Source organism: Lolium rigidum, chromosome 1, assembly GCF_022539505.1.
Source record: "Lolium rigidum isolate FL_2022 chromosome 1, APGP_CSIRO_Lrig_0.1, whole genome shotgun sequence".
Classification (NCBI taxonomy): domain Eukaryota; kingdom Viridiplantae; phylum Streptophyta; class Magnoliopsida; order Poales; family Poaceae; genus Lolium; species Lolium rigidum.
This window is the reverse complement of record NC_061508.1, coordinates 28,714,033-28,728,268: the sequence shown is the minus strand read 5'-3', so window position 1 is coordinate 28,728,268 and position 14,236 is coordinate 28,714,033.

The window sequence follows — 14,236 nt, the reverse complement described above, 5'->3', positions numbered from 1 at the left end:
ATTAAAGATCAGACCTTGGGTATTTGTCGATGAGGATGGCATGGCGGATGTGCTTGTGCGTGACTGTGTGTGCTGCGGCGCGGGACAGAAGTAGAGGAGTCCGTCCGCGGGCTTTGACGCTAGCGATGCTATCAACACGCGCGGTTGGATTAACGAGGCGTCAAATGGCTAATCTTGTGTATTTGATGAGTTTGGACGAGACTAGTGGCCGACCTGCTGACCGTAGTCGTGTGAGCAGCCACGAGCTGGCTACTCGACACGTATCATGTGGGACCCACGTTTTTGAAATCAGTTGTCCTTAGGAATTCCTGCTTTTGTGCTGCCGGCCAGTCGCCGGCGATGGAGTAGTTCCTAGCACAAAGACGGAAATGGGCAGTCTGCAGCTGAGCAGGCTCACACACTGGACACTGCCCTCCACAGAGAGCTAGCTGAGTGAGCATCTCTTTACGCGTAGAGGCAATCGAACTGCTGCTAGCGGAGTGGGAGCCATCTGACCAAAATTATCCGTTTTGATCTGTTGGAATTGAGTCGCGGACACGAAAACAACCACCTGACCATCAATGTGTGTTTGGGTTAGGCCCAGCCTAGCGGCCCGACCCATTTTGATCTGCCCTGAACAATGGTTTCATGTTATCTCTATCTTTGCTAATAGCTAGCACAACATCGGTGTGTTATTGTGGTGTCACATTAAATCAAAGGGTATCGAACATCCGTTAAGAGACAACATATCAAAGGTGAGAAGATTCACTTACCGATCAACAACATGTCCAAGGCAAGAAGATTCACTTACCGATCAGGAAAGTGACGTCAATAGATGTGCTCACAGCGAACAACGTTATAGAGAAGTTCACTCATCGAAGCCCAAAAATAAATTTGTAGGATGGTCTAAACCTCCTCCTAATCATGCTAAGGTGAACGTTGATGTATTGATGTTTCTTTTAATGTCGATTCTTTGAATGGTACTATAGGAGCGGTAGTTCGCCGATCAAACCAGGAAGCGATATTGAGAACGGATTGCGGACAAGTTCTTCCACTTCATGCCTCTTCTAGCTTCCACACCGCAACACATATATAGATCACTGCATGTTCCTTGGGATGTCATCAAAAATTCTTGTAGCCGATGGACCGGTTGCATGTATCAAGTGAGTAATGAGTCTCCAAGTGGCACTAGCATTGATGACTATGTGAGTTCATTGTGCATTGTTCCTTTGCAATTCTTTCCTACAAATTGAAAACAATGTACAAGTGGAAGTTGAGAGAGCAATAATCTCCACATGTTAGGGGGTATTTTTCCAATTGGAGGATGATGTAATCTCATCGGGTATAACAAGAGAAGGCCAGATGAAAACAAGAAGGCAAAGGAAAAGCTCAAGAAGCAAGCCGATGCATAAAATTCGAGGGACAAGATCGATGACAAGATGAAGTCCAATGAGAATCTGGTGAACAAAACGTTGGAAGCAAATATGTTCATGATGGAGAAGAAAGGCCAAGAGAAGCAAACAAGGTGGGAATCACTCCAGAAAGATTAGAGAAGCACAAGGCCGCAGTGGAGGAGAGTAGAGCAAGTGCCGAGGAGAAGTGGGCCATGGCGGAGCTCATTGCTGAAGAGAACAAGACAATGATTATGGATCCGTCTACCATGGATGCCTACACAAGAAAGTGGTAGGATTTGACGGGGATGAAGATCTTGCAAAGAAGAAGAGAATTGTATATGGCTTTTCTGCTCAAGCAAGTCGTGGTGGTGGTGCTCTGGGTAGTGGTGGTAGTGGTGGTAGTGGTGATGATCATGCACGTAGTGGTGGTGATGCATCTGAGTTACTTGGCAAGGATGGTGATGCTTGATCTTGCATCATTCTGCACCGTGGTGATCCTTTTGGCATGCCGAGTACTAGCGCAACGTGTTCAATGGTTGATTGCCGGACTAACTATCATTTTCGATGCTAAAACTATTGCATGTTGTCGCCTATTCTTGAAGCTTGTTGTAGCATTGCAAAAACTTGTGTTATGGTTTACATTTGATGTCTGCGACAGTTGTGGCAGATCAGACACCACAAAAGCATACAATAAAACTACATATTCTCGAATATATTGTTTTATTGTCTCCTTTTGCAGGATCTAATTTGTGCTACGCATTTTCACCCTGTAAAATGTGTTTACCTTGTCTTTCATCCACGATTTTAAGGCCCATGGTTAAGGGGTCTGCTAAAGTTGCTGACCAGTTTATTGGCCTTGTGAGCAACCACAAGCTAGGTGGTCGACACGTATCAAGTGGGGGCCCACGTTATTCAAATATGTTACCCGTAGAAATTGCTAGTCTGGTGCAGCTTGGCAGTCCACAATTTGTGACATTAACCACAATGGACCTAGCACAAAAACGGAAATGAGCAGTGTGCAGTTGGTCAGGCTCACCGCTCACAGGTCACATCCTGCCCACGACAGAGCTGAGCCAATCGCCCAAACTTGTGGGCATCTCTTTTCGAGCAGAGATGCTGATGTGCACGCCCATGCTACATGCACGTATTTTTTTTTTTTTTGAAAGCGTAGAACTTGTATTTAACCAAGTAGGAAAACAGTACAGGTACGATTACAAATACAAGAAGAAAAGAACAGCGAGGATACAGAAGCTATCGCTGTAGATCCGCCATCTTCCTCGTTTCCACCGGAGACCAAAGTCCTCCAACGCCGGCGGAGACGGCGGAGAAGAACAGCGCCCAAGTGGCAAACCCTAGGAGCAGGATGAGCTCCATGCCCGAAGGCAAAAACGAGCCGCAGTAGCCACCATCTCCGTGGAGATGGATCTTGACGCAGAACGACCAACAGCCGGGGACTCACCCCGAGCTCCATCCACCCCGGATCTGGCCAGGCGAGCACATCTCGCCGAAGGAAACCAGATCCCTCCCCTGCAGACCTCCTCCCACAGCAACAGCCGCCGACCTCGCCCAGGCTCCCAGAGCTCCTGGAGCCCACCTCACAAGCTTCACGGAGACGATGGAGCGGGCGTCGCCGTGGCAGGGATGAAGCCGGAGGACAAAAGTCCAAACCGTGGTCGCCGCCGCCGCCTCGCCGACCACAGCTAGACACCAAAGGACCATCGATTCCTCGCCGCCCTCCCAAGGAAGAGCAACGAGAAGAGGAGAATCGAGGCCACCTTATTCGCCGACGCGCCGCCGTCGTCCCCATCCGAGCCGCGGCGCCCGACACACTCCTCCTACTATCTACACGCCGAGACCAAAGCCACAGGGTCCCCCCACCCTCCCGCCGCCGGAGCGGCCGGCGGAGGGCGAGGGAACCGCCGGACTTGGCCGCGGCGGAGCGAGGAACGGGAACCTCCCTGGTCGCCTGCCTTATCGCCTGGAGCGAAGGGATAAGGGAGAGAGAGAAGACCGGGGACGGAATGGCTGATGCTACATGCACGTATTGGGTAGAGAATTCACGCGGAGAGATCAGACATGGATTGTTACTATTTGCGCCGTTCGCGGGACGAACAGTTCGTTTTTCTTTTTAGAGGCGCCACTTGTTTTTCTTTTGTTTTATAGACGGTGAGACTCACACCTGTCTAGTGCCCAAGAGACCTGCTTTGTTTGAATGTATGTATTCAAGTGTGGAACTGAATTGCAATGAGAAATACCAAATCTTGTGGTTTTGGAATTGGCTTCCAATACGAAAGCCGTTGTTTGGATTGCATGGTATTTTCCGTTGGAATCAAAGACTGTCTCCTAAGTCCAAATCGTTTTTGGAATTTGGGTGTATAGATGAATTGGATGTTTATATGGGGAAAAGCTTGTGTGTAGAGTAGAATATTTATATATTATTTCTCACACATGAAAACAACAAAACGGTCTAGATAAAGTCATAACAACAACATAAGTATGAAAAAACATGGGGAAAACATGTGCAAAGCATGGCATCAAATTAGTGTTCTATGAAGACAATTTGAACATGGTACTCTTTGGTGGTATATATAAATTTCAAGGGAACCTTACTATTTCCTACCACTCGATAGTTAGGTACTAGTGAAGAAAAAAAATGAAGTAAACGAACAAGCAGAATGAATGGTACAACACCAATGCCGAAGCACAAAATAATAAAATGGACAAAGCAATCATCTCAGAAGAAGTGAATAAGATCCATCTCAAACTGGTTAATGGAACTCGCAAGAGTACTAACCCTTAACATGAGCAAATCTAACAAGACATAGTTTTTGCCAACATGATCACAACTCTCAATTTAAACATAACATCCGTCCTTAAAAAACAAAGGAACCACGGTCCTTAAACATAACATGTAAAAGCCCCCATATGTCTAGGCCATGATTGCCAGCCAAGATATATTTCTACGTGATATATTTCTACGCACATAAAATCATAGTCTATATATTTTCGCATGTTGCATACATAAAACATAAATTCTAGTTCGCAAATTCAATTAGCTATGTACGTTCTATTTACATGTTGCATGTCCTAATATATTACTCAATAATGACTACAGTCGTTCTAATATTTTCAACCTACCTATGCATGCAAATTCTGCATGCAACTACAGAACATGCATTAATCAAACTAATTATAGTACACAACTAATTAGGTTCTAACTACGTAAATAAAATAGATCATGCTTTCTTGTTTAAATCCTTACCTTGATATCTCAGATTGAGCAAACACTTGAGCAAACAATGAATCAGCTAAGAATTCTTGGGCAGCGAGCAGGAGACATCAACTACGTGAGCTAAAACTAAAGTGCACGAAGAGAAAGAGTATGCTGACAGTGAGAGTGCACGGACAGTGAGAGTGCAGATACTGAGCATACAGTAAGCGCCTTATATAGAATCAGCTCACCTCGACAGAATCCACAATTAGCAAAAGTTAGACCACCGAAAGCAGGCAATTTGCAACAGTTCAGCATCGAAAGCAGGAAAAAGCAGGTCAATTTGCAATAGTACACACAGCATAAAAATCAGTGCTACATCAAAGTGTGTGCAGCCAGATGCTGCCGGCCTGTCGGCGGAGAATCTTCCGCGCGCTCCCGCGCCAGGCGGTCGGCCAGGCTGGTTTGCATGCTCGAGGCCTGCCTCCAGGGAGAGTGGCGGCATGTGCCACGCATGCCTGCCGCCACCTACACCGGCGGCATGGCCCGCGGCCATCGACGGCGCGTTGACGGCGGGGCTGGCAGCTAACGTGCCGCCAGATGGTGCGACGGCGGGTCCCTGCCGCCACGCAACCCGGCGGCATCCGCCACGTGTCGCCTGGGGGCTCTGCCGCCACACCCAGGGTGGTCTTTTTTGTCAATTTGATTCACAGGTGGTCCTTTTTGTCAATGAATTGGGGCAGGTGGTCTCTTTTGGCACAATTTCTCTAAGACCTAGGCTTTTCCTCAATGAAGTTCAGACCACAATCAATGGACACAAAGGCAACAATCTTATTTCCATTCTCACACACGCACACTTATAGATGGTAGAGTTAGCTGCTTGGCCTCAATACTATTGCAATTCAAGGAGATACCGAGCTGGCGAGCTCTGTGTTGCGGTAGGCCAAGCGGACAAGCATGGGGCTGAACCTCGGAATTTAATTTGATTTCCAGGCCTCGGAATCTAATTTGTCCTCTACATGCAATACAATAGAGGAGACCAGGTGTTGTAATTTGGTTGTCTAGATTAGACTTGGTGACAAATGTAACGATCAGTATTTGGTTGTCTGCATTAGGTCTAGCAGCCGATTCTATCACAACCACAAACCAAGAAAAACATAATTTAGGCCTGTTGCACTTTGATGGTTATGATCACCTCTTCATGACATGGTAAGCTTGCATCACCTTATCTACATCATGACATTTGTAAAGAAAATTTACAACATAAACTTGTGCGGACCGGGGAGATAAAGCTAATTTACATACGGATTTCAAAAATATCACCTGTGTGTAAATTTTTAATATATCTAAGCATCGCAGCAAAGTAAAGAACACCTACTTTTGATGCACCGTATGCATTGTGCATGACCCTATATGCAAAGGTTGCAGAGAAATGTTATAGGTTGCACTACCAAAAGTTACATTCTCTGATCCGAAAAACAACTCATTGTTAGCACCACTATTCAACACTTAACCAGTGACGAGCGATTAAACCCTTTGATTAACGGGGGTTTTCTGCCGGTCACAACCAAGATTTAAAATAGCACGCTACTTCTTCGCTAATTGCACGTATAGTATATTTAGAGGGTCCATGCTAATTTTTCGTAATTTTGCTCGCTATAACGCTATTTGAGAAATAACACGCTATATCGCGCTAAACCTTCATAGCGTTAGCGCGCTATTTTTTTCCAGCCTATTGGCCCAAGCACCCGAGTTTTCCTATATAAAAAAGAAGTTGCTTTCACCTCTTTATGGTGATGAATTGTAATATGTTGATTTATTTCTTGAATCACAAGATAATATCGCTAATGGTAATAATTTTTAATAGACAATTTATATTATGTTGCCTTGTGTTGATGTTTGCCTTCTAAAAAATTGGAGTACTATTTTTATATGTGGTTATGTATGTATGGTTTAGTCATTTTTGGACTATATGTCCATTATTTTCTCTAAAATCTTTTATTTTTAGGCTATATCTCAGGGTTTTTTTTTCAAAATTCTATTTGAAATATAGCACGCTATTTGCACGGTATAACGTCCATAGCGTTTGAAGGAGGTGTTATCACCAGAATTTGACCGAGTCAGAGGTGGGCCGCGATCAATATGGGCTTGAAAAATATACATGGAAGAATATACGTGAATCGGCCTTATATGCAAAGTTTGGGCTAGTATTGCCCGTGTATCTGTAATATAGTAGATTACGTATCGGTTAGTTAGAGTTTGGCTTGTGCATGGTGGGATTATTCCCACGTTAGAAAGTCTACGGACTATAAATATGTATCTAGGGTTTATGAAATAAACAACAATCACGTTCACCACAAACCAATCTAAGCGCATCGCCAACTCCCTTGTCTCGAGGGTTTCTTCCGGGTAAGCATCATGCTGCCTAGATCGCATCTTGCGATCTAGGCAGTACAAGTTTATTCGCTGTTCATGCGTTGCTCGTACTGAAGCCTTTTTGATGGCGAGCAACGTAGTTATCTTAGATGTGTTAGGGTTAGCATTGTTCTTCGTATCATATGCTATCGTAGTGCAACCCTTAGACATCTAGCCGCCCTTACACCTATCTTAGGTGTAGGGGCGGCACCCCGCTTGATCATTATTTAGTAGATCCGATCCGTTATGGTTGCTCCTTGTTCTTCAAGGATTAGTTCAATATCTGCATAGTTAGGCCTTACAGAGGGTTGGAGGATCCAGCGGCGCGTAGGGTGTAGTTTGCTAGCCCTAGACAGGATGTTCCGGGGATCAACCTCGTGTTGGTTTTTAGGCCCTGTCTAGGATCGGCTTACGATCACCGTGCGCGGCCGCGAGCCCCAATCACGAGTAGGACGTTCCGATTATGCGGTGAAAACCCTAAATCATCGTAGATCGTTTTAGCTTTATCTTTATCAAGCAGGACCACCATATATTCGTACACCTCGTACGAATCATGGGTGGATCGGCTCCTTGAGCCGATTCACAGGACAACCTGAGAGCCGATCGAGGCTCGTATTTAATGTTTACGTGTATGCCATGCGAGGAAACTAAGCGAGGCATCTCCATCACCTTCCCGACCAGGTATAGGTCGGGTGGCACGCCCTTGCACCGAGCATCGGACGTGCGTACCGGAGTCTTTGCGGGCCGTCGCTCGGAGGGACCAGGGCCAGCCGCAGCCCTAAGTTGCTCCCGGCTCTCTGTGTTGCCCGTCGCTGCTCGCCGGTGGGTTTCTGACCGCAACACATTCTGGCACGCCCGGTGGGACAATCTTCGACATCAACCACATCGCCATCTACATCTGAGATGGCGAACGGCACTCCAGTCACGTACGAGGATCTAACCGAGGAGCTCAAGAAGAAGTATGACGAGGTCAAAGCGATCCTCGAAGCCGACCTCATCGGCTCCTTTCACAGAATCCGCTCACATGGCATCAGGTGGAAAGGGTTCTCGCCTGAAGGTGCGCTCGATGGAATAGACCTGTCCGCCCCGTCAGAAGAACGCACCAGGTCCCTGCGTCAGGAGATTAACTACATGGTGGCTCACTCGCTACACCGCCACTCTGAGAACCTGGTGAACACTTTGGAGCGTGTTGCTCTTCGGGTGATCCAGGAGATCATGAGGCACCAGTACTCTCCGTCAGGACCTGGACACCACTCTGGCAAGGATGGAGACGTGGGCAGCTGCTCTCGTAGCAAGGACACAGAGGAGGCCGCTCCACGCGATCGGCTCCGTCACGATGGCAAGCGCTACATCACGGAGGGAGAAGTAAGGAATGTGAGATATCAGCGACCTCTCTCTGATCACCTCCTCAATAAGTATGTGAGTCAATATAGCCAACGCCGACGATCCAGCGACGATGATAGAGATCGGCTAGCTAGGGACGCCAGGAGACATCGTCGGCATGATCGCGATGAGGAGGAGCACGAGCGCCGTGCCAAGGAAAAATCGAGGGAGCAAGACGACGAGGATAGGCACTGGGACTACCCCTTCTTCAGACACTGCTGGCATTTAGGAATGAGCCGATTGCCTACAATCGGCAACTGCCCAGAATGTAGACAGAAGAGGAAGGATGCAGCTAACGTGTCTGTGTTCAAACGTCTAGGGCCTCTCCCACCTCGAAGCAAGCACGCTGAGTCCCCTCGGGTGGAAGATCTCGAGGATTTGGAAGACGATGAAGAAGAAGAAGAAGAAGAAGAAGAAGAAGACAGGTACCACCGGCCAAGGTGGTGCCCTGATGGACTCAGCCGTTCCCAAAGGCGTAGGGTTCAGCGGCGGCGTGGCTTGGAGGAAGCCGAAAGGTATTACCTGCACGCGCTAAGGAAGGTGCGGCCTGATCTGGCCGCAAAAGTTCGACGAACCCTGGACGAAGAGGGTCGACCACAAAGGAGAGTATGGCGCCCCAAACGAAGGAAAGCCGGTGATGAGACATCGGCTGGCACGACGAGATGTAAGCCTCTTTTGAGCAATACAATCAAGATAGGGGCCAATTCCAGCAATCGCCCCGTATTATCCTTGCCATATGCTTCGCCTGCGTTCAGCGTCGATCTAACAGGTGACAGAAGGCTGGGGTATGGGTTTACATCGGCTTGCGGGCTCAAGGAAATCGGCATTAGTCCTGACTGCGGAGCCGATGTTCAGGTATAGTCCTATCGATAACCGCAGAGCCGATATCTGCAGTAACCTGACAGATTCGGCTCGGGGGGCACATAATCAAGTAGACAGACGCATGGGCAATAATATATTAGGAGCCGATGGAAAATCGGCCAGTAATAAAAAAAAACAAGTACAGCCGAAGCAGAGTCATCGACTTCAGAAGATCAAGTTCAGTGAAACATTTGTCTCTGAAGGCCCTACTGAAGAAACGCGCCGAGGGCGTGAAGGGCGTCAGCACGGATGCGATCCACCTCGGCGATCTCAGCCTCGTCGTCCTCGTCTTTACCCGTCACCAGCTGACTGCTCAGGGTACGAATTTCAGCCAGACCGGTCTTCAGATCGGCTGTAAGGCCCTTTGCTTCCTCTTGAGAACGGGCAATAAGGGCTTCCTTGTCTTGGATAAGCTGCTTGGTCACCCTGACCCTTTCTTCAAGGCTCTCCAGTTCCTTGCGCAGGGTCTCGAGTTCGGCGCTATTGGCAGAAGTGTCCGTTTTGGCGTCCAAAGCAGCCTTCTTCTCGTTGAGCCGTTGACACTTGTCTGCAATATCGGCTCTCAATGGAAGCTGGGTGTGGCGAAGAGTAATCCTTTGTCGAGCCGATTGCACCCTTGACTTGAAGGCCGACAGAGTAACAGACTGGCCGAGCTTCACTTGCGGTGTCATAGGGAGATGGGGCTGGATATCTTCGAGGATGCCTTTGACTTCCTCGGAATTTTCAATCAGGGTCTCAATTGAGGAAGAGAGCAAATCCTTGAGACGCTGGAGTGGACCATGGACCGTGCTAGGACTGGGCTCTCCACTTGCCTTGGAAGTAGTTGGTTCGATGGATTCTGGATTGAACGTCAGCAAGCTCGAGAGATCACAACCCTGACAAGGCAAACAAAGTGAGTTTAGCATACGACGAAGAAAGTGATAGAGCCAAGGAAAGGGGGTATACCTCTCCCAAGGTAGGAGGAGCAGCCGATGTAATGATAATCGTCTTTTCTGTGGACTTGGCTAGGTCAGCCACTTGGTCAGCCGCGATCGTCGAGGTGGCTAGGTCTAGCGTGGTGGACGGCATCAGTACCTCCTCGACATCTCCGCTAGAGGTTTCTTCGGTCTGCAGGAGGAAGTGGTTAGCCGATCCAAATGACAATGGGTTAGCATGAAGTGTAACCGGGGAGATAATTACATTTGAGACCTCCTGGCTTGATGGAGAAGCTCGTGGGTTTTTACGAGCCCTTTTGACGCATCGACGCTTCACGCGTGACCCCGATTTGGTCGGGGCTTGGGGAGCAGGAGGCTTGGGAATCGACCTTTTCTTAGAAGCCGGCGCTGGCGAAGCCGTCTGGCTCTGGGTGGTGGACCTCTCGGAATTGCCCGAGCTCGAATCCCTCTGGCTGGATTCCGCGGCCCCGCTGGAGGTTTCTTCGGTGGAAGTCTATAGAAAAGAATACGAGCGTGTTGCAAAAGACTGGGAAAGCGGATAAATGTGGACAGGGCACGAATCAACTTATGTGTAAGCTTTCTTGGGCAGGAGCTTTGCGCTTCAGGGTCTTCCTGGCAGCCACCTTCCTCACTGCCGTCCTCGCCTGAGTCGAGGCTCGGGGGGCAACTGGCCCCGAAGATGCTTTACTCTTGGGAGCCGATTTCGGTGAAATCGGCCGACTCCGCATTATGACTTTCTTCGGGGGTGGCGAGCTCGCGGAAGAGAACCACCGGGGCCGGAGGAAGGAATACGAAGGGGGAGCCATCGGCTTGCGTGGGAGCCGGGCCATCTTGTTGCCGCCAGGAGATGGAGTCGAGTCACGGACAATCACCATAAGCCATTACAAGAAATGTTTAAGTAATGGTACCAGTGCTGCAGGAACGTCATACTCGGCATCAAGTTGTCTCAGCAGCGGTCCTAGAGCCCTTCTGAAGACATGGGTCTTCCACATGGACCACCAAGTCTCGAAACCATCGGTAGTGAAGGAGAAACGGAGGTCGTGGGGAATTGGAATGGCCAAAGCATCAAAGAAGGTATAACATCTTTGGCCAGTAAGGATGTCAGGCAGTTCAGCTCTGCTTGCTGTCAGGTGGTGTAGGAAGAAGTGTGGAGGCACCTACCCGAGACCAAGCTGTCGGGCTACCACTACCGGTTGGTAACACTCATAACCAGGCTTGATGATCCGGTTCGAGGTACTCATGCCAACGGGGAGGAAGCAAGGACGAATCATGATGGAATACAGATGTTGGGTGCTAGCGTCATCGGCAAAGTTATCCAATTGAAAGGAGACTGGATTTTCAAAGTTCTCCGATTCAGTATAAGGAAAGAACAGGGGGTTGTCCAAACCTTGGAAGAAAATCTTGAACCACCCTCGTCGCTTCCTTAGGGATCAGCCTGCTGCCTGGGAGACCATACAAAGCTTGGCCATAGCTGGTGCATCGGATATCCTTTCCATTAGCATCTGGAAAGGTGCAGGTGGGCAAAGGTGGGAAGTCTGGGATCTGGTTCTGAAAGTATAGCTGCGCCCATAACTAAATAAACCACCAGGGGCCGCCAGTTTTAACTGTCTTTTGAGAGAACAGTTTGACAGACATCAGTTGAAGAGATCGATAGACCTCGCCAAGAAACAGTTTGCCTAGGCCAAGTTGGGTGCCTTTGGCAAGTTCATAGGCCAGGGAAAGGTAATTCTTGGTAGGGGCAAGTGATGGGCCACAGAATACGAAGTGCTCCAACCAGAAGTTCAGGAAGGCTGTGTGTTCTCTCTCTGTCACAGGGCCTTTGGTTTTCATATAACGATTGAGGTAGGCACTGATGTCTACGTCCCCTCCTTTTCCTGTAGACAGTGTTGGGCTTCCAAGAGCAGAGGTTTGTAGAACAGCAGCAAGTTTTCCCTTAAGTGGATCACCCAAGGTTTATCGAACTCAGGGAGGAAGAGGTCAAAGATATCCCTCTCATGCAACCCTGCAACCACAAAGCAAGAAGTCTCTTGTGTCCCCAACACACCTAATAGGTGCACTAGTTCAGCGAAGAGATAGTGAAATACAGGTGGTATGAATATATAGGAGCAGTAGCAACGGTGCCAGAAAATAGCTTGCTGGCGTGTAGTTGATGGTGGTAGTATTGCAGCAGTAGTAACGAAGTAAAACAGTAAACAAGCAGCGATAGCAGTATTTAGGAACAAGGCCTAGGGATCATACTTTCACTAGTGGACACTGTCAACATTGATCGCATAATAAATAACTCTTTCTCATATGTGCTACATACACTCTTTTGTTGGATGATGAACACATTGCGTAGGATTACACGAACCCTCAATGCCGGAGTTAACAAGCTCCACAATAATGTTCATATTTAAATAACCTTAGAGCATAATAGATCATTGCAAAATAAACCAAGAACTAACATAGTGCACACACTGCCCACATTACACTATGAAGGAGGAATAGATCACATCAATACTATCATAATGATAATTAACTCCACAATCTACAAGAGATCATGATCATAGCCTACGACAAGAACCACATGGTGCACACACTAGTCACCTTTACACCATGCAGGAGGAATAGATTACTTTAATAACATCACATGAGTAGCACACAACTAGTAGCGATACAAAGCTCATATGAATCTCAATCATGTAAAGCAGCTCATGAGATCATTGTATTGAAGTACATAGGAGAGAGATTAACCACATAGCTACCGGTACAGCCCCGAGCCTCGATGGAGAACTACTCCCTCCTCATGGGAGCAGCAGCGGTGATGAAGATGGCGGTGGAGATGGCAGCGGTGTCGATGGAGAAGCCTTCCGGGGGCACTTCCCCGTCCCGGCGGCGTGCCGGAACAGAGAGTCCTGTCCCCCAGATCTTGGCTTCGCGATGGCGGCGGCTCTGGAAGGTTTCTGTGGGTTTCGTCGAATGTATCAGGGTTTTCGCGACGGAGGCTTTAAATAGGCGAAGAGGCGGCGCCAGAGGGTCGAAGGGTGCCCACACCATAGGGTGGCGCGGGCCCCCCGGCCGCGCCGGCCTAGGGTTTGGTGGGCCTGTGCCCCCTCTCCGGCGGTTCTCGTGTGTTCTGGATGCTTCCGGGCAAAATAGGAACCCGGGCGTTGATTTCGTCCAATTCCGAGAATATTTCGTTACTAGGATTTCTGAAACCAAAAACAACGAAAAAACAGCAATCGGCACTTCGGCATCTTGTTAATAGGTTAGTTCCAGAAAATGCACGAATATGATATAAAGTGTGCATAAAACATGTAGATAACATCAATAATGTGGCATGGAACATAAGAAATTATCGATACGTCGAAGACGTATCAGCATCCCCAAGCTTAGTTCTGCTCGTCCCGAGCAGGTAAAACGATAACAAAGATAATTTCTGGAGTGACATGCCATCATAAACTTGATCATACTATTTGTAAAGCATATGTAGTGAATGCAGCGATCAAAACAATGTATATGACATGAGTAAACAAGTGAATCATATAGCAAAGACTTTTCATGAATAGTACTTCAAGACAAGCATCAATAAGTCTTGCATAAGAGTTAACTCATAAAGCAATAATTCATAGTAAAGCATTGAAGCAACACAAAGGAAGATTAAGTTTCAGCGGTTGCTTTCAACTTATAACATGTATATCTCATGGATAGTTGTCAATGCAAAGCAATATAACAAGTGCAATATGCAAATATGTAGGAATCAATGCACAGTTCACACAAGTGTTTGCTTCTTGAGGTGGAGAGAAATAGGTGAACTGACTCAACATTGAATGTAAAAGAATGGTCCTCCATAGAGGAAAAGCATCGATTGCTATATTTGTGCTAGAGCTTTGATTTTGAAAACATGAAACAATTTTGTCAACGATAGTAATAAAGCATATGTATCATGTAAATTATATCTTATAAGTTGCAAGCCTCATGCATAGTGTACTAATAGTGCCCGCACCTTGTCCTAATTAGCTTGGACTACCGGATCATCACAATGCACATGTTTTAACCAAGTGTCACAAAGGGGTACC